The 22053-nt window shown below is 40.1% G+C and overlaps 1 protein-coding gene and 1 long non-coding RNA gene across 2 annotated transcripts in view; one reads left to right on the plus strand and one right to left on the minus strand.

The window, feature by feature from the left end:
* LOC124303294 (dual specificity protein phosphatase 10) overlaps positions 1 to 22053 on the minus strand; it is a 91505-nt gene that overhangs the window by 29617 nt on the left and 39835 nt on the right. The window lies entirely within an intron of this gene.
* Positions 1 to 22053, plus strand: part of LOC124303316 (uncharacterized) — an 81551-nt gene that overhangs the window by 19692 nt on the left and 39806 nt on the right. Inside the window, exons 2-3 of the long non-coding RNA XR_006907891.1 lie at positions 2566 to 2715; positions 20673 to 20916. This is a non-coding gene — a long non-coding RNA (uncharacterized LOC124303316). The remainder of the gene's footprint in view (positions 1 to 2565; positions 2716 to 20672; positions 20917 to 22053) is intronic.

Raw genomic sequence — 22053 nt, forward strand, 5'->3', positions numbered from 1 at the left:
AAGTTCACCTTTCATCTTCGCAGACATTAATTTTCCGTTCATCTTGATATTTATTTTTCACGGTACAAAGATAAGATAACCGATCACTAAGGTAAACAACGCGTTTGTCTATAGGATCATGATGGTTTTCGGAACAACATATGTGGCATGTGAGGCAGCGTTTTATACGTAATATCATCTAAAATAATCATCATATCAACTCATTTTCACCTCATCTTTAATCTCTCAGAGATATTGTGACGTAAAATTCATCTTTCATCTTCATCTAGTGGAATTTGTCGTTGACCTTCATATTTTTTGTCAAGATATAAAAGTGAGATTAATCGATATTTCGTTGAAAAAACTATTTTTTCCCCCCAGTGCTATTAACAATCTTACGCTTTTGTCGTTATCTCTTTAATCATCCAGACAAAAATTATGACCCTCTTATCTTGTGCAGGTATAATTGCTTGAAGGAACTTTCCTTCGTATCATCTAGACAAATTTTTACGTGAATCATCTTATCTCTATCTATAGATAACGACACTAATTATCTTGTACACCACTGCGTTTGCGGTTTAGCAAACGAGAGTTTGTGCCTATATGACTGTGTCATGTAAATCCGTGAAACAGAAAATCGAAAAGGCCTTTTCTAACATTCACCTGAGGAATTCCCGCGGTTGTAAGAATTTCCGCGCTAGTAAATATTACATTTTTATATCGTTATTATGTATCATGCACTTGCAATTAAACACACACCCACACACACACGCACGAGTTTCGAGCAGATGTTTCTTACCGGCTGTTCAAACGTAAAATTTCTCAAGGTGCCACGATTTCGATCCACAACGGGTTGTGTTTAAAAAGTTTTCTGTGAAACTCGCCGTCCAACGCCACCGGATAGGCAACCGAAAATATATTTTGAATATGTAGCAATACTAGGTGAACTTTCGGTTGCTCATCTCCTATCGTTCAGCGGAAAGTTTCACAGAAAACTTCCGGTATATCAATCAACCAGCGTCAAACGCAATCTCTTTTCAAATATTATGAGTATACTTCACACGAGTCACAGTTCTGCTGGCATTACTAACGGTTACAAATTTCACTCTAGTTTGCAGGAATGCAACCACTCTGCACAATCAGTTGAGAATTGTTGCGATGTATAATTGGGCTGAAAAACTTTCAATCAAGTACAGTTTAATTTGATAATATTTATCACGTGTCGAGGTGCAGAAACCAATCGCGCGATCAGATTCATATTTTTTTTTTACATCATCGAAAGCGATAGTCCGCAGAAAACTATTCATTGTTGTTTTTTAAAAAAAACTTCACCTGTTCCTGTGTACCAGCGATGCTCATCACGTGATTGAAAAAAATCCATTCTCATTAATTAACGGGTGAAACTGGAAATTTTTCCTACTTCCAGAGATATCTTCATCTGCGATGAAGCGTCTTTATTTTTCTTTTTTTTTTTGTGTGTGTTTTATCGAGTTTCTCTCAGTTTAGAATCCGTGAGATGGAATTTCGGTGATTGAAAAATAAGGTCTACGCAATTAAACGCTGAATCCGCGGTAACGCAATAAAATTGCTCAAGCCAGTGACTTTTACGAGGAGCAAAAATGGGAAAGTAAATTAATTGAAAAAAACAAGAGAAGAAAAGGAAACGGAAGGCTTTGACCTTACGCAAGTTTCGCAATGCCGATGCAGCTGTATAACGTGTAACTATTTATAAGGCAGTATCAAACTGTAACGTAATTCGCAGAGTTTACAGCCCGGTTTAAACGAACAACGCAGAGTTCTGGTGACCGAGGGAGAATGGATCTATCGATCGATGACCTGACTACACGGACGCTTTCGTTCTGCTTCGGTTCGCGCTGCACTTTCACTTGTAATAAAATTCTTATCAATCGAATAAACTTCGCCGTCGTGTCTCCTTAGTAGACGGTTTTAATGTATTATTATTAACGTTGCATTTGTGTTACATTACGTTTATATTTTATACAGACAAACGTTCGTACGGTTAAGATTTCATCCAATCTTGTTGCTCCGTCATGACTCTTGGAACGTGTCTTAATCGCGGACAACGCGCGTACTTGTTTAGATAGTTTCGATCTTAGATATCATCGCAATTGTCGTCGACGTCGAATATCTCGCAATTATTGTCCACCACGCTGATCGTTAGTGGGCTAGATTTTCGTATAGTTCCAATTCGACATTTGTTTCAACTAACCCGTACCTATCGTTTGATTCGACGAAGTATTATTTTCAACTTCGTGTTCTATAGTTATACTGTAAAAAATTTACGGTGTTAAAATTAGTAAAAAATGGCCAATGCGAACTACGATAGAACATTTTTCGTAGTCAGTTCAGAACTTGAACGTAAGATTGAATGTTAGTTTGACGATACGTAGTACTAGATTGACATCGAGTAGCGTTGGATTGACACCGAAAAATATTCTCCACAAACCCACGCCGCATTTTTTACAGTACAGAGCACAGTCATATTTAATAGACACTTCTCTCACGACTATCTAAAACTCATTTTCATTCAAGAACGGTTGATTTATTTTTCGTAACGTTTATCAGTTTCAGGACATCCAACGTGGCGGAAGCTCGATGTATACGACGACACGATATATCTCTGTAAGATACGATGCCCGTACACTCGTTCGTAGACAAAAGCGGAGCGGAAACTGCAGACCTCGACGAGATCATGTTCGCCGCACGTATAGACAGGTAAGTCGAGCCTTCCGGCGGCTACGTAAGTTGTAGCGTCTTCTGGAACGCGTCGAGAGATCGGGTCCGCGGAGATGCACGTGCGAAGGAAGAAGAAGAAGAAGAAGAAGAAGGCGAATAAAAAAACCGCTCGCACGTGTCTCGAGAATTTGGTTAATTTCGGTGCTCTCGACACCCGATTTACCGAGTCGTGGATCCCGGCGATTCGACAAGTCCTCTTTCGCCTCTTATTTTTCCTATTCACCCCCCACCACCCTTAAAACGGTTCACCGCGTTCTGACAATACCCGCGGACTTGCCAAGTTCTGCCACGGAGTCGGTATCGAATCGACACGGCGAGGTCGTCGCTGCTCGGTGACTCAAAGAGAAAGTCCGTCCACTTACTCCGTTGTACAGTTTGCGGTCTGAAAGAGCGCCGCCGCGACGACGCGACGACGAATCTTTCAACCTGTAGCGCCTTTCCTCGAGTAGACGGACAGTCTCCTTCTGGACAAAGACTGACGGAGGTGATACGATTTCGAAGTGTGGAGATCGGGTGAATGCGAGCAAGGGTTGAACGAAAAACGACGTGGAGCATCGTGCGTGCGATCCCATTCCCAGCAGTGTCTTCTTCGGAATTAACATTTCGCATCGTTATCCGCAAACGGAAAGCTTGGTTCGAATCTGAGGTGGATAATCGCATTTGTTGCGGTCTCGCGTATCGATCGAGTACCATGTTGCCCGGGGAAAGTTTAATTGCACGGCAATCTCGTTAGCGTCAATTCCAAGAGTGACAACACTTAGGTACTATTCGACTGCAGGTGATGCGTTGAAGATGAATCGCCTCTTTGATATTTCGCTTCATTTATCACGGCATAGCGAAAGTTAATGAGGAACTTTACGATCAAACAACTTCCCAAACATTCGTACAGGCTCGGCTGGGAGCCGTTCCTTGAACGATAGTAGCGTTAAAGTACCGAAAAGAAAGTTTCTCACAATTATAATTCCCACGAGAATAAACGGCAATTGAATCTCTACTGACAATGAGCGTAGGTGCCGACAGTGCGGCTGTATTCAAAAGTTTCTCGTGACGGATTCGAGTAGTGCGCACAGTTTGTCGAACGTGGCGCGCAATCTTTGAAACTTGAACGAAAAAACCACAGTACAGTGGCGAAAACCTTTCGACACCTTATGGCAATCGGCTACCTCTCTTCACAGATTGTACAACGTACAGCCTTGGACTCGATTTAGTACTACGCAAAGGAATTAGTCGTTTCATTAGACTTCGTCGAAGTTGGGAAAGAGGTCGAGCAGGTGTGCCGAAAAACGGTGCCGGGAAACCGACAATCGGAAGGATATCGGATTTCGATTGTCTATTTGCAGCTACGACTAAGAATCCATCGGTTTCGCTGCATTTCAGTCCTTTTCAGGACTATTCGGTAAAGGACTGGCCGGTGACCTTATCAAGTGAAATTTTGGAAATCCTGGCGGTATCGGAGAAATGTCGCAGTCTGAAATATTAGATATTGTTGGGAATAGTCAGAGCCTTTCTACAGGGAAAAACATGAACAAAAACACTTGACTAACGTCTAACGATATAATGATTAGTGTCCCAGCTGTGTGTAAAATCGGTGTTGTAGCAAAGTTGATTGTTGCCAATTACTTTGAACTCCGGAACATGTAAAAGATGGAAGTAAACAGTGACATCGATGCTTCAAAATCGCGAAACATTGAATATCTTCACCGCTCTTCGGACTTTACACGCTATTATCAAATCTGGAAAGCCTGAAACAGTCAGGAAGTTTTACGTTTCAGTTCTTGTAGTCAGGTTGATCGACCTTTCCATTATTCCAGTTTGATTTAAACCAAAACTGGACATTTTCAAACACATCTATCTCATTAAGCGCATGGTCTTGACAAGCACTAGCGCATTTCATACTATGCTACGCGCGTTGTCATGACTGAAGGAATTGAAGCGATCTCGTGTCCGATTCACCGATTTCGATACCTCTTCAGTCCGATCGGTTTGTATCCGGAGGTGTTTGCAAAAACCAAAGCCGAAGATTCAAAACCGTAACCCACTCACTGACCGGAGAAGCCATTGCATTTGAAATGACTTGGCAACCACGAAACATTTCCAATCGATTCCTCGAGTAAAATGCTGAGCAAATAAGGACAAACGAACATTTCGTGTAGCAAAAGAAGGGTCGGCGTGCCAACTTTGATCCTACGGGTCCGTGTTCCTTACTTTGGCACCAGAGTTTGTTGTCTTGATCGATTTGTTTCCGGGTCGTTGGACTCAGGGTGCAGTGCGTTACCTGCGCCGCGTGGCAAACCGCGGAATCGATACAAGGACCGGTCCGATCGGGAGCAGCTTCCCTTATCGTCGTGGTATGCGCGTGCATTCAACACCGGAAAAAAGACGAAGGACGAGCCTGCAGTAGGTAATGAATTAGTCATCGCTGGCGAGCCCTTGAAGCGCGCCAACGACTCTCATCCGTCCCTTTCCGCCCCGCTGCTCCCTCATCCTGCCTCCTCTCCCGCCCCCCCCCCCCCCCCCCCGCCGATCCCTTATCCCTTATCCCTTATGCCCACCTTGCTTGTGCGCACAACGTAGGTACAATAGAAAACAGACATGTGCGAGTGTTCGGTCGTGTTGCGTTATACACGTCGCGTAGCGTTGCGTCATACCGCGTTTCGTTGTTGCGGACAACGCGTGTATGGATCAGCTGTCGATGACAATTATCGTGAGTCATGCATCCCCGTCCGGTTTAAACCGTATCAATGACGACCCTTCTTACCCCCCCCCCCCCCCCCCAATCACCCCTACACGTTTACCCGGCCCAGATTCCCAGGGAACTTCCTCCCCCTGCCTCTCAGCCACCCCAATTTAAGGGCTCTTCGCACACCGGTCACACCGGTTGACATCGCTGCCATGCCTGCCGATGACGCGACCTACGAATAATCCGGGTGAAATACATCGTTCTGTGGTTCTATCTGAGGGATGTGCTTACGTGAGTAAAAATGATGGTTTTCGGCGCACCAAAGTTACCAGAAACAACGTTGCGTCGTAGGCGTATTCTATTTTAAATCGTCATTGTTGAACTTAATACTGCAATCTGTTCCAATTTCACCGAGATAGTTTATCCTTATCTCGTAGACTCTGGAACGACAACGTTCGTGACAAATTCGCATCAAAATTGACGCACTGTGATAAACGATAGTTTTGTCATCTGGCGGTGAATAACATGGCAAATAACAATTCGTAAATGAGATTTAATTATCGAGTTGCGCGACTTTCGTAGCCGAGGATCGATATCTTTGTCTTTGCGAAAGTTTCGACGATGTGACATTGAAAAAGGTGCAATTTCTTTGACGAACTATCGTAATACCATCGAATTGTTCCACTTGTCGAATAACAGTTTGAATCAGGTTTAACGGGTAAGAAACGAGCGTATGGATCGAAGAAATCGATTCAGCATATTCGCAGTTTTGGTGTTGATTTTCGGAGCTAAATTTAAATTATATTTAAATTCAACGATTAACCGCAGCTACGGATTGTTTTCGAGAAATCGCTTCACCTTCAACGCGTACCGAGCAAGGACGCGGTTTCCGGTGCAAATATTTCCCGGAGTTCCCGGTATCCCGACTACTCGCCGCGAGGTGATGCGATGACGCGATCCGGGAAGTTAATTTAGGGAACGGTTCTCGAAATCGCGGTATCGCGAGGGGTTCCTATCATGCTCAACGTGCAAACTTTACAGCGCAAAATACGCGGACTTTCGGCGTGCGTATCTCGAGAGACGTGCACGAATGCAGATGCTTCCTGTGGGAGTCGGGACCAACGCGTGAGAACAAAGATCTGATGGGAAACTCGGTGCGTGTCTCGGGAATCAGCGAGCAGTGCAATTAGACTCATGCGCCGCTTATGAAAAGTTCGAATAAGTCACACGAGAAATGAGATTTTTACTTATTTGGTAATGGATGAGATATTTCACAAATATCTATCTGCGGTTACTTTGTACGGTCCTTAATTATTTTCACTTTTCATCGTAACCGAAAAATCTAGGCCACAGGCACGATATGGAAATGAGTTTTGACGACGAAACCAGAAAATCTACCATGCGTTACTATTTTTATCGAATACGCCTCAGTCCTACTGTACTTTATCGTCGCTGTTACGATAATTTGATGTTGCAGGTGTAACAATAAATTGATACTCAAAGGCAACGGTAATTGTACTAAGTAGTTACTTGTATCGGATTTTATGGTAGTTCCAAGTATATTCGAGCCGTTATTGTAACGATACCCTATTTTACTAGAATTCACTGGCAATTGTAAAAAATAAAATCTCTCTCTGTTCAGTTACGGGATATATACGTTCTTTTTTTAATTCGTTGTGAAAAATGTATGTCATTTATTTCTATGAATAAATGAGGTACGGTTTAAAATAATAATTCAACTCGAACGACAAAATTTATTCTTATATTTTTTTCGAAATATCTGTTCGTCAAATATCCCGCTGACTCATGATTTTTTCTGGACAAAGTTTCTATTACACAGTAACTTCAATAAATGCGTGCTTTATTTGAGAAGTAGTCAAATTTACTCGTCCTAAATAAAACCATTCTTATCTCTAGAAGAACCGCATGTGAGAAGCCAAGCCTTCGTACTTTCAACATATCGTACGTAACTATATGTGATTCATGCAATGCTGATAAATATTCAGTTTCTAGAACGATGCGTTGACATAAAATGAAAATAAATTTTACAACTACAAAACAATTTTCTTGTTGCACACGATGTTTCCAATGATGAAAAAAATGAACGCTCGTTTGAGAATCATACGCGATAGATGAAAAATGCGCGTGATTTCATGAAGATTGCCTGATAACAAGCTTCTGCAACAAGAGTTGTGGAAAACAATGAAATGGTCATGAAATTCCGACATTAAATGGTTTTGCAACAAGAACTCGAGCTGGAATTAAAATTCCCATTCATGCATTTTAAAGTCGAGAGTGTCGTCACCGGAAAAATAACCAGTTTTTACACAGAACCCTATTAAATCCCCGATGCATCCGCTCGTGTATTTGCATAAGCAAGACACACACATAATGGGCCCATTTATGAATGAATCAACCTCCCGCAATGAAACCGGAGATCGTTATCCGACCAGAGCATGTATCCGTGCTGATTGTGAAACCCTCGCGTATTCTCAATCTGCAGAACAGACAATTCAGAATTTTTCATCCTGGATTATCTGGCCGAGCTGCAAATTATCTTATACAATTTCGTATTTTTTATTTCAAAGGGTTAAGATTGAGCGAAATCGATTATTTTTGTCGACTTTATTACGATATTAATACAAAAATAAAAGATACTAGAATTATAAACAAAAGCTTAGGTAGAAATGCTCAATTTCAAATCGTTGAGAAATTGTTAAAAATCAAGTAGACGGCTTATTTTATTTAGAAGACTATTTTCTACAGATTCACTGATTGGTAAGATTTTTTTTATTTTTTTTTTTTTTTAATCGTGTCAGCATGCTTAAATATTAAATCTTGCAACATTTCACGGATATTGATTACTTAAAAAAAAATTCAGTATTGAATTGTCCACGCGGGGAAAAAAAGTTTGTTTCAGTGACTTTGCAGAGAATAGTCTTCTGATTTAAACGAGCCATAAACGTACAGTGAAATCGAACGAATCAATTAGATTTTGAACAATTTCAAAGCGATTTTAAACAAAGCATCGATATTTTACCTGCTGCCTATCAATCCCAGTAAAATTTTTCATCAAAACACTGCCGAGAGATCATCGTCGGTTTGTTAATCATATAATGCTTGCAAGCCTCACGATTCTGACCGTACGGTTGCTATTTCGGTGCATCTCGGTATATAGTGAGAAAAATTGGAGGAATTGCCGGAGAAATAAAATTTAATCAAACAGCACACGCAGCGACCGGGTGTCTGTTTCTTTTCCAAATAGCATCGTACAGTCATACTGAATTGTTGTACCGAACGGTTCACACATTTAAAGAAATTATTTACCCAGGCAGGTATTTCATTTGTCAGCTTGTTGTGCTTGTACTTTACGTTATGTGCAATCACACCTACATTTCTATGTAATTCGATAACCTTCAGACGTGCGAAAAAATTCTGTCAAAGAAATTTGCGCTATTAACAGTAGCCTCGAAACGACGCTAACGTCGATTCACGTATCAGCTGCAACTGCATATATATACATATATATACTAGTGCGTGTAGCTCTCGATTTTTAAAGTTTTAAAGTGCACCTGCAACGCTCGACGAAAACGTTGCACCTGCACCTGTAGAAGGTACAGAGATAAAATCATTTTTACCGCACATGACTGCGCTTACTGAGTATATTTAGCGTGAATTTATTAAACTTTAACTGCAGAGCCAAACTGCAGAGCCAAAACCAAATTTGGTCGCAAATGAAATGATCATTTTATTCAATTGTTATACGAGTTAAATTTCTGGTTACGTAATACGTAACTGATGAGTAATCATTGAACTTGACGAATGAATTTTGATTGCTGCGTTTTTTTTTTTGATTGTTTGGTAAAATTTTTATAGATTACTGATTTTGATATTATTATTAGTGACGACAAATCTGACATAAGCGTGTGTGAAATTACAAGCCTAAGCTTGAAAAACGAGATCAATAATAACAATTTTATTCGATCAAAACAAGTAAGCAAAATAGAAAAAAAAAAAAAATTATCATCGCGCGATGATAACAATTTCGAGCGTAAGAAATAAGCGCTCGATGATGAGACACGATGAATTCTTATCAACTGACTCGTCAGTACGTACATAAATCACGGGTCAAGTATAATATTATTATACCGACATGACGCAAATCAATCTGTATAATAATTTATGCCTTGGTTATAAGTATGGACTAATATACTCGTATCAATATAATACAAGTGTAAAACGATGTGCTGTATTTTTTTTTCATTTCTCACTAGAAATCAATCAATAGACTTCTCTCGTTACTTTTCTGTTAATCCTCTCATGATCGTTTGACATTATAGATACGTGCGTTAGTTTAATCGATTAAATTCTCTCGTTTCGTCAGCCGTCCTTTCGTCCTGCACTTATTTATAATATATATCTGGAGAACCGAGGAAACTGATCGTCGATAAGTATTGCATACAAGTATGGAAATTGATTTCGCATTATCCACACATGCAAACACGTATGCCGCATGACTCGGGAATATCGTCGAGTTATCGCCACGGATAGATAGACATCTTCGACTTTTATACGCACATATATGTATGTATTCCAGTATCTACATACCTACGTCAGGCTCGAACAACCGACGAATGACCCCGAAGCCACGGCCATGGCCGCATGACTCACCGATGCATGCGGTGCTCTGGCTTTGAACACTCGGTTGCAAGGATATAGGCGAAACGAGGTGCGCGATGCACCGAGGATGAAAAAAGAAAAACGCAAAGAAAGGTTACCTTTTTTTGAATTCGGCACGGCCGGAAGGTCCAGGGCTGTTGGGCATGTTACGGGGAACAGGAGAACCTGGAATAGTCAGGGAATTTCTACCGACCTGGAATTATCAGGGAAAAGTCGGGGAAAAGTCAGGGAATTTAGTAAATACGACGGAAATTTCATGTCCTTGGAAGAAATTAGCTGCAAGTTTTGTGGTAATTTGAAAATGTTGTAATGTTACTTTATACCAACACTTCGTTTCGATTTTTTCTTAATTTTTTTTAAAGAAAATTACAGCCTGTCGTTAAGAAATAGATTAGACCAAGTTTGTCAATTGTACGACGTTAAAAATATTTACCGTCGTTTATTTGTAAATATGCTATTATTAAGTGGTATGTCAGTGGATAACCACTATTTTTTCCGCTGGAATATATGGAAAATTCAAGGAATTTGAGATTTCAAAAAACGTACCAACCCTGAAATTACATTTCGTATACAGACTTCGATAGTTCGCAATTGTAGTTCGGGCCGTTTTTTTTTTCTCTCTCTCTCTACATAAGGTGAATGAAACCGACGAATAAACGGACGCACGTTAAGAAAACACTTTGAATAATCAAGTAAAACGTTCTGAACTGAATGATATTTAAATAAGTTACAGTTGGTCGATACAATGAATTGAAAACAAAAAGTCATGTACCCAATTTTCGAAAAATTTGTAGAAATTTTTGAATTTGTGTTTTCGAAGCTCTGGCTACGAGCATTTTGTAAAATTGCGTTGCATCTGCGACAAATATGCAGTTAACTTTTATTTAAAATTTAGTTTCGATTGATTAAAAATCTGTTTTCCCGGAATTCAGGATGCAAAATTTTCAAATTGTGCAGACAATGACAGTTTGTTGTTTTTTCTGTGACTTCATCGATAACGAGGAATCGTATTTTTTTTTTCAACCAAACACCACGGACCACACAAGTTTCCGGATTTAGGCCTAATTTTTGACATAGGTATAAATATTTTAAAAATCGAATTGTTCGTTTGAAAAAAACGGAATCATTGTTCTATTTAAAAATTCAAATTTACGAATCAAACGGATTCCAAAATATGAAATACAGAAACGTGCAGCGACGTAAATTACGTCTAAAATAGTTGCACCGTTGCATTTGTCTTCCATATATTATTAATTGCAATTTTTTCCACCACAGAGAAGAAGGTCGAAGTGGCCGAGCAATCAATCAGGATTAAAGTAGTCGGTTGCTACTCGTAATTCGAAGAGTCGCCCGGTATATGCTCGGAATAATGCCGTAATTTAATTCATGAATATGCATACAGCATACGTGACGCGCAGATGAGACTTATGTCAGCGGGTAAGTATATAAAACCATAGATGTATATGTTACAGTTTAGTCGCGATGTTCGATCCAATTTAAAGAAACTTTTTTCTTTTCACGCTGCCGCGATATCGACGAGGTCCGGCGTGAAAATTTTTTGCGAGTATCTGATTCAAAACAATTTATATCATTACTCGACACTTCGTATTGTTACCCCGAAATTGAATCTCGGTTTTTATTCAATTTTAGTGATTCGATCAAACCGATCGAGTATTTTTCGTGCCGTACATTATTTCCGTAGTCTTTGAATCGCATCTTGTACCAAGTTTGAGGTTATTCAAATTAGCGATGACTAAAATAGACTGGTTCATTCATATTTACAGAGTTGACGATCCTATACATTTTAAAAAGCCTCTTTCGCCCGGAATATATCATTTATAGTTTCAGGCTATGAATTAAATATCTCCAATTTCAATATTCTGAGTCACCGGAACAAAAAAAAAAAAAATAAACTCGGAAAATTGTAGATGTATTTTTTTATTTGCATTGGTTATTTCTTGACCAAAATAACACGCCGAGACCACTAATATGAAATTATTGTTTCAAGTTCTCAATAACTCGAATTTCACAACTGCATGAGTTAATCGACTGCGTAATTCAGGCCATTCAGGCACACTTCGTTACGGTTTTCGAATAAATCGGAAATCACCGACTGTCAAGGGATAAGATAAGAGGCAAGCTGGCGGCACGTTCAACGTTGAGGAACAAGTGTGCATAAACAAAACCTGACATCTATGCGCCGCGCCGCGTTTAATGGTTATTTGTTTTTTGTCCGAACTCAATAGTTTTCTCTAGTTTTTATCGTAGGCATAGAAATCGCAGTCGGTCGACCTTCGCCGCATGTGCGACCGAGGCGAATTCTTAAGCTCGTGTTGTTGGCTACCAACACGTGTGCCATGTGTGTACAATGTGTTATACACACGCGAACGTGTCAATGTGTGCATAAAACATAATGTACGCAACGTCGATTGACGTGAGTCATGAATTTGTATTTTGTGCTTCGCTCGGCTGCCGGGTGGAGGCGCTTGCAAACTACGCAGTTCATGTTTGTCAGCGACGATATATGTGTAAACAAGATGCACGTGTACGGTACGTAACGCGTTCACGTATCGCGTGTACCTTACGTATGATTTACAGTTTGAGGAAAAAATTATGAAAACGATTTTTTTTAGCGATATATCAAGTGCGGTTTCGATTCCATGAGACGAGCAGAAAAAATTTATGTCATTTACCGACTTCGAATAGGTGGTCAATTAAGAATTGATATCTTTTCAAATAGATTTATTATGTGATAATCGTGCATCGAGTTGTGCTAGTCAAATTTTTCACAAAATTCGTGATAAACAAATACCAAAACTATAAACGAGAATTCAGATATAGCGAAGTATAAAAGTCTGACGAATCGATCAGATTTTACTCGATTTCATGGTGATGCGAAAACGAAAAATCGATGTTAAATGTTCGTCGAATAACAAGAAAATGTGTTAGAAGTAACTTGATTTAGAACCTGTATTACTTCTCAATTACACGATGGAAATCGAAAATAATTAACCGTTTGACTCATAGTGATAAGTATTCTTACCACCTATTTTAACTACATCCATTTTTCGTATATTTAGATAACTTTTCAGCATATTTCTTTGCGGTTTTTGGTATTTCTGATACTACACTAATAGGTTTTCAATACTAGACAGCAATTATTGCCATATAATGTAAATTATTATTGTTAAAAACAAATTAATGGCAAAAAATCGTGAAAATTACGCATGTACATGTTTTTACATAACTTACAAGTTTTTTGGATAGCTGATTACGTACCTGAAATTAAATTTTGAAAATTCTGTACGGCGAATTCAATCAGCGACTCTGAAAACCCCTGCATAGAGTTTTCTGACCTTATTCGATCAAATTAGAAACTTTAGCCCACCATATCGGATCCATCATTTCGAATTTTCAAAATACGATTTCAGATTCGTAATCAGCGACTTTAAAAACCATCGAATACTGTCTTGTTATAAAAGTTGACTCAGCGCACACAACAGCGTGTGACCCAATGGGTTAAGAACCGCACGGTATTCACAACTAGAAATTTATCTCGCCTACGGTAACGAAATTAGAATAAGCTTCAATTTTCAACTCGCAAAAAAGTGTCGCCGAATTTGTGGCGCCGCGGTGTCGTCTTACGGGGTATCGCCATGGCGAGTTGGGGTGAAACCTGTTCGTGCTACTGGTTATTACAGTTGATTCAATTCAGCAGCCACGATTTTGTCGCGTCGCGATTCTCCCGCAACCTTTGTTTCCCTATCTTTGCGGTTCCTACGCTTCAATGATCGCGCGTTACAGGGGTTGCTTGCTTATTACTTACACTTGGTGTTCGTCACCTCGTCCCTATTTAACGCGGCTAATGCACCGGAAGTAACGATAAGGCTGCGTAACACCGTGCCAAGTATATTTATATGCATTATACAGAAGCCTCGTACCGTTTAAAGATAACTGAGTGGGGTGGTTTCGAGTTATGGATGAGGCTAAGGTCCGTCATGTTAGTGTCGCGACGTCCGTTACTATTTTTTTTCATCGTTAATCGCGCAAATTTACACTGCGAGAGATTTTTTGTTTTTTTTTTTATGTTTAAAATTCCGTACACCTACATAGTGCAACAATTAGAAACACTCATATTTTGGAAAACCAAGTCCTGCAATGGGTGAATGAAAAATTTCAAGACAGTAATTTTTGTTCCGATGTTTCATTATAGCGTCAATATCCTGTATGTAAATATATATGTATAGATATATACATATCCATGTACACGTATGTTTGTTCTATACAGTGCAAGCGAATGATATCATCTGATTTTGATGAATCCTGATGCGCGCGAGGTGAGAATACTTTCTGAAATTGCATGTTGTAAAAGGTAGTTATGATAGACGAGGAGGCATGAGAATCGGTGTCCCGGGGGCATGTATCATACCGATATTTAGAAGTGATGTCAGCCTGTCGGATTTTTGGGCCGCGAGACTATGCTGGAAATGTCGAGTGCGTGGTTTTGTTGAATAGTTATTCCTTTCTTTCTTCCCTTTCTTTTTTCATTCCTCTGCAAAGTCGATCTTTCCGAAACATGTTTTTTTCTTTATACAACATTAGAAAATTATTGGAAAAATAATTCGCAGCTCGCGTCGGTGCTGCACTGACGAAATTACGTAGAAAATGTTTCTTGGCAAATTTTCCTCCCGGTGCATTATACGTATATGTTATAGATAGAGTCGTCGTGACGTGGGTTTAGCAAGTTTCAGTTTAAGTAGGCGTAAAGAAGGCGGCCGTGATTGCTTGCGCATGACTCTGTGTGCGTAATTGTAGATATTCGATGTAACTCGGAATTGAAAGAAAATAAAATGTCATAAGAAATAATTATATCCCTGGTGATGAAAAAATTTATCAAACTCATTCATAATACAAGCTTTGAGCAGATTTTTTTTTGTTTCTTGTCAAATAATATAACTAATTGAAATTAATTAACTGTGGCAGCGGAAAGTTATGCACGAATCTGTTCAATTTTCATCTCGACACCGATCTTCGTGTCTTACATGTAATACATATTATACCCGGTGTATACACCGTATACACACATATAGCGAATATCAAGCATGAGAAAAAATAAAACACACAATCATCAAACGCGATATAATTTTGTGCTAGGGAAAGGCTGCAGATGTCTGCTCATAGCTGAGGTTTTATTTTTGTTCGTTATCTTTGATCACGTTCGTAATTCGCAACGTCTATACGTATGCGTTTTGGTTTACATCTTATCAACGTCATATACTTTTTATTTTTCACTTTTTTCTCGCGGCATAATTCGCGATCTCTGATTCAGGCGCAAATGGCAAAATTTCAAAAACCGCAAGAAGCTGCAAACTTTCAACAAGAATCATCCATACATCACGTGGCAATTATTAAAAATACTTCACATACAGCTACACCTTTCTAATAACACTCGGTACAGATTTCTGGCGTATTTCGTTTCGATTATTGCAGTCAATAAACAATTCAAGATTAGAAAAACGGGCGCTAAACTTTGAGTAAATGTCCAACGGTAAACACAGCGGGCAGAGAAATTGACAAAATTGTTGGTGACATCAGCTAGCTGAGGATGAAACAGCTGTTCCTAAGGAGATGCTAGTCGAGCGCGGTTTACATAAACGCATGCGTCGTGAACATGTTCCATATTACGCCTGTAGGTGACGCGTAAAACGTGATAACTGAACGATCTAACATAATCGCGTTAATTGGCCTTGTACAATATACCGCGTTCCCGTCTATGCGCATAATACACATTGCGCACAGCTTGTACATACATGTCATACTCAGTTTCGATCCAATTTTTCTCTTCTCCAAATTTCACACGTTCTCCAATTCCGTTTCACCTATTTTAGCCTATTTTTCACTCTTGGAATAATCCAGCGTGAAACTATGAAAATTGAAAAGAGACGGATGCAAGAAAAGAAGGTCAAACAAGTTTATGCGAAATCCATGTGTTAACAAACGTGGAACATGATTGAAAATAATCAAGATTCGAACAAAAAGCAAACAGAAATGAGTCGCGTGTAATATAGTAGGTGTGTAAAATTCCCGACATTAAGGTATCTACTTCTGTGCACACGGGCGTGAGGCGATCGGAGAAATCTAGTACACACGCGTTATACAGGTTCAAGCGTACGTAACGTTACGTACGTATGGGTTTGACGAAGTCACAGCCCGGGTGTTGTTGATTCGCGACGCACGAAGCCTATGAATGGGCCTGCCGGGCGATACTGTACGTCCGTAGTTTATTTATAGTACATAAATATACACCGGTCCCATAGTGCGGTATCAGTACCCAAGTAGTCAGGCCCGTCGCGTTGGTACGTCGAACTCGGGCCGGGTCCGTGATCGTTACAACTGGTGTAGCAGAGTCGCATGCAGCCATGGTGCGTACAACGCACCACCCATGACAAGTGCACGGGGCTATTGGCTTTCCATCAATTATCGCGGTGTTAGCGGAAGGCGTCGATATGACTCGAGGATTACCGTTGAGACGTTAGTCGTCCATGCCAGGAGCGAGAAGGAGGCGTGACATTCGTGTACGTCTTACAGTGCGTGTATGCGTGTGTTGAGAGCGTGACGGTTGAAATTGTCGACGACTCGGGGAAATGAAAAATAATGAAAATTAATACAACCACCCGCGTAAACGAGATACCCGTGTTGATTGAAGCTGCGTCGTCTTTTGGCTTACGCGAATTCGCTGCTCGTAATTATCGGACACGCTTTGTGTGCGCAGAGGTAATTTATGGCTTCGAACCGATCCCGGATTTCCAAATCGGTTACGGTCTTTACCTGATTTTGGATCCTCTTAAACGGTCGTTTATATGATGACAGAACGATAATGTGTCTGGGATTTTTTTATTCATTTTTTTCTTTTTTTTTTTTTTTCTCACTCATTTTTAATGTCTTTACAAAAATTAATGTCTGCACTGCATTCGATGACGGCACGAGTATTTTTAGCCCGGATTTATTTTCGATGAGAGTGTAATAACAATGATGATATGTAGTGTGTATGTGCAATTACTTCTGACCGTTTGTGGGAACGATACCGAGAAACATTAACGCGGTCGTTGCCACTGCGGAACCGTTTTAAATTCGTCAATTTCTACGAATTTCTATCGATTCCTCATTCTGTAATTCTTCATTGTGTATAAACAAAGCGTAGTAAAAACCGTTGTGACGTATAAACATCTGAAGCGATCCTTGATTAAGGATGAATCTGATCGACAGGCTGAACGAATCGAAATGTAGGCGAAGAGAAAAATTGTTTTCAAAATCACCAGCAATTTTATTTGCGCTAATGATGGTAAAAACAAATGGCACGATAACTCTACCATGCGACAGAAATGAATCTAAACAAATTCTGACAACACAAGCTATAATTGTAATATATTGATGATTTGAGAAAAGCTTTGATAATTAGGACGTTCAAAACGACTAATCCCTCGTGTTTTTCAATCAGTTACGATATTTTCAGGCTCATTTTAGTCGCTGACCAAATTTTCACGAATTGTCTAAAAAACATTGGAAAAATACAATACTATAGTACAGTTATAAATCCCAAACGTTATTGATGACGAACGTCTGTTGTGCCGAACTTGAAACGATCTATTTTTATCCCCTCTGGGGATAACTACTCGACAAATTTTTCTCAGGCAATCTCCGTAGGTTTTTAAGGCTAAGAAAATAAGCCGAAAAACACTTTAATCGTATTAAAAACACGGAAGTTCAATCAACTTGTGAATTTCATCCATCAAACTGTTTTCAATAATATCGGTACCTGACCTTGCGTCACTGGAATTTTCTCAAAATCATTTCTATCGTACAAAAGTGATGGTATTTCATTCGCGTTCACCGTCATCGGCAAATGACACTGCTGAAGATTATTCAAACGATTTTGTAATTCTTCATTACTTTCGATTAATCCATAATCTACTTAGGTTCATGAACCAGCAACTGACGAATCTTCGCAAGTGCAACGGCCTGTCTTATCAAACCGCGGCCAACTTTACCGAAATTTTCCCGACTCCCGAAGCCGAGAATGAGGAAGCTGCATTCTAAACGAAGAAGAGAGTATACAGCTATCGCTTCATCGGCGCCTCGCGCGGTATATAGCGCTGTTATTAGCCGCGCTTAGCTCATCGGTGGATCTGGCTTGGATTGCGTTACGTCTGGCGGACTCCGACCGAATGCCAGGCTGCGGCGTACCTCGCGGTCTGTCCCGATCTCGTCTTCAAGGAGCGGTAAGAGCACGAAAGAACCTCGTGTGTCATCCGGCATTCGCCATTCGTGGACCAGCGACCCGTCGGCCAGCCACCGAAGACCTTGGCGAACCTGGTTCCGCTTAAGCCTCCTCCTCCTACCGCTGCCGCATCATTACGGAGGAAATGCTGCCGGCACTATCGATCACCTCTTATCTTTGACGCGTCGAATCCGTAATGTCTCGAAGATTGGGTCAGTGCATGAATTTCATTCCGTTCAGGGCTTTGGGGTTCATTTTTAAATCGGGGTAAAAGTTCACTGTTTCTATCATGGGCGAAGAAAACGAACGATTGTGGTTCAGTAGTCGTAACTGTAAGGAATTCTTTGCAGTCTGGTTTGTTATTAACGTACATTTGGTGTATCAAAATGGGTGATACGGGTTCCCTTTCTGCGATACGAGGAGGTACGCTTGTTCAAAGGACAGGTATTTCCTCCCGGTTGAAGGAGGAGCACAGGTGCAACTATGGAACAGTTTTGATACTGCGTGAATAGATAAAGTACGCCGACTATGAAAATCGGCGGTCACGAGACGAAGGGTCGATAATTGGGAAATAGCAAAATCCCCGTCTAGACGCTTAAACGATATAATTGCGGTGTAATTTTGCGACTCTGAATTCCTTCAATTCCAATTGATTTACAACGTACTTTACGCGTGGGTCTCAAAGATGTGAGATGAAAAAACTATTTCAAGACATTCTTTCTCAGTTCTTTTCCCCGAGTAATCCAACCCAAAGTCGAGACGTATTTCAAGTATGTCCAAACAAACGTGGGTATGAAAAATGCGACAACTCGGTGTTCGCAAGACCGTTTGGTAGAAAATGATCACTGAAGCTACCGAGTATACATACGCAATAGGGTGTAATTCGGTATTGCTCGGCAGTCGACCATGTCTGCGAGGCACGACTAACTCCTGGTTGCGATGTGCCTATAGCTGGCATAATGTACACATGACAAAAAGGTTTACGCTTCGTAAGCTTTCAGTGCTGCCGCTGCTGCTAGTTCTGACGTCAAATTGTGCAACGACTCTATTATTAATGATTACCACCTCGACGTTATACCCGCCGAGCAGACTGCGCGGCGAAATCCGAAAGCACGAAACAAAGCCTCGCTCTTCGTGCGACACGAATTGTCGCAAAGAAAATTTTACTGCCCGTCAACGACGAGGTTTCTTTTTTTTTTTTTATCTTTTTTTTTATATACCATCTAAGCTTTTTTCTAATTGTAAATTTTTTGAAGCGTTCTACTCTCTTCGCAGAAGTACCCAGAACCACTGCGTTAGAGATGGTCGACTGAAATTCATCTCGGAGCTGTAACCTTGTTGCCAAAAAACGAAGCTACCGACTGCTATGAACTTGGGAACTTCGCATCGCCTGTAATAGATCAGACCATCGTTTTTCGTGCGTTCTTTGTCTTCCGATTTAAAAATGCGCCGGCATAGGTAATCACGTCCGATCTCCGACAAGGCACAAAGCTGGTCGTTAATTCAGCGCATTGTAGTCGCGGCAGGAACGAAAGGCGCAGGTGAAATATTTCCTCGGCAGGTTCAGTCTTGGTCTAGTCTCGAAAATTTCTCCCGGCATAGCTTACACGGCTGGCATCGTGACGGCAGGCAGCGTGTATAAACTATTGTGCGCAAATTCAGCCGACGGGTCTTGGCTGAAGCCACTCGTCTGTGACTCACTACTATGAATAGATTCCCTCCTGCTAGCTCTCTAGTTTTGTGTCTCCTTTCGTCGCGTTTATAACCGGGAAACACGGGCCATCCGAAGCAACGAGTTGCGGAGGGGACTTGTAGGGTCAACCTCGACTCTTGTGCAAGGGGAGGATGTTCCTCGTAACGACTGTTTTTTTATTTGGAAAAATAACTATTGGATTGCTGATAGGCGTAGGGAGACGGTGGAAATTCGTATGGAAAAATATAGAGGAAAATATGAAAATTACAAACTGCATTTTTTGGCTCCAAATACCGCACTTTGTTTAGAAAATTAAAGAAGGAATGAAAGTGATTCCATTAAAAAGTATGTATCTACATATGAATCCGGACCCTATTTATATTGATCATATTGATCACAACCATCGTCACTGGCATTAATAAATTGATGAACCAATATCTGCAGTAAAAGACAATCTTTTACATTTGTTTTTGTATTTCTTCGCTCGGCTGGCTTCAAAATGATCAAACACCACTCGACATTCCATTGAAATTAGCGATGTGAATATGAAAAAAGCACTTTAATTTATCCTGTTGCAAACCGTACTTGATATTTTTTTGATCCAGGTAAAGAGTGAACCCACGTTGTTGGTGCTATACTGCTAGATGACTGAAAGATCCTGTGATGAGTTTCTAAACCGGATTGATCAGCTCGTGGGATTCTCTTTCAACTCTCTGTAACTTTCTTCGTACCGGATCGTCGAGGAATTCGTATCATGTAAACTATCGCAGGAACGATTAGATGTAATCGTTCAAACGAGGACGAATTCACTTGCGGAAAACGAAAATAAGTCATGAGCTGGCTATTAAGGTAAGTGATGTCATTCGTCGCGAATTGAATCGCGAGGCGAACCGCTAAATACGCAACTTTCGCAATTAGACGAGAGTCTTGTATTTGCACGTTGTACCTTATAAGAGCGTGCGTGAATGAAATTGTGCGTATACACGCTTTATAAATGTATAAGATATGTTCAAGCGGGGTTAACCATTGAATTGAGAAGAAAAGTTTCTCCATCCAGTCATATCAAGACTTTAAATACCTGTGACAAAATTGCAATCGTTCCGAATGATATTGGCGTTAAAGCTCGTGTCTAGTCTAAGACATAACACCTCGTGTATCAACTTTTCCGCAAATCGATGCGGACTTTAACATTATAATGATACGTACATGTGCGTTACTTTGGCTCAATGGCCAAAATTTATTTTAGTTTGACTTATATTCACGATTATTTTTAAATCGTGTATAAATTTTGCTGTATCTAGTTCATCTCTCTTTGTATTTTTATACTCATTATTTCTATTTTTCTTTCGACTAGGAAATTTCCGCTTCGATTGAGCACGTCTTTAACGACATTTTTTTCCCCAGATGATGCGGACGTCACAGGTAAACTGTATTTGTTTTTGAGCTGGACTAGCCAATGTGTTATCGGTATTTGTGCAAGCCGAAATTTCCTAAAAGAAAAATTATTCCATAGTCTCACACATTACGGTAAAAATTCAACTTCACTCAAGTTACAGCGACGGATTTTATTCTCAGCGATGTGAGTTGTAGGTGAAACTGAATGAAGTTTTCAAAATAAAACATCAAATATTACTCGTAATCTCTGGTATAAAACACAGTTCAAGATGAAACGAAAAAATGTTTCTGAAAATTTGAATATTGAACATCGACATAGAAAGTCGAGACTATTTTCAACTTTATCGCTTCTATGTGTCAATCATCGCTAGTACAAACATGTTTTGGTTCTGAAACAATAACCAATTACTCACTTTGGCCCAGATCAACGATACAGAATATTTAGTAACAGGAAATGATTCGCAAAAATCAATCAGCTGTTCTCCTCCTCCGGCGATGTTACAATAAAAACAGAGTGAAACGACATTTAATGATCAGACTTTAATTAACCAGTCAGCCGGCATGGCCTTACATAATTAAGCATGTGCAGTA

This window comes from Neodiprion virginianus, chromosome 4 (assembly GCF_021901495.1).
Source record: "Neodiprion virginianus isolate iyNeoVirg1 chromosome 4, iyNeoVirg1.1, whole genome shotgun sequence".
NCBI lineage: Eukaryota > Metazoa > Arthropoda > Insecta > Hymenoptera > Diprionidae > Neodiprion > Neodiprion virginianus.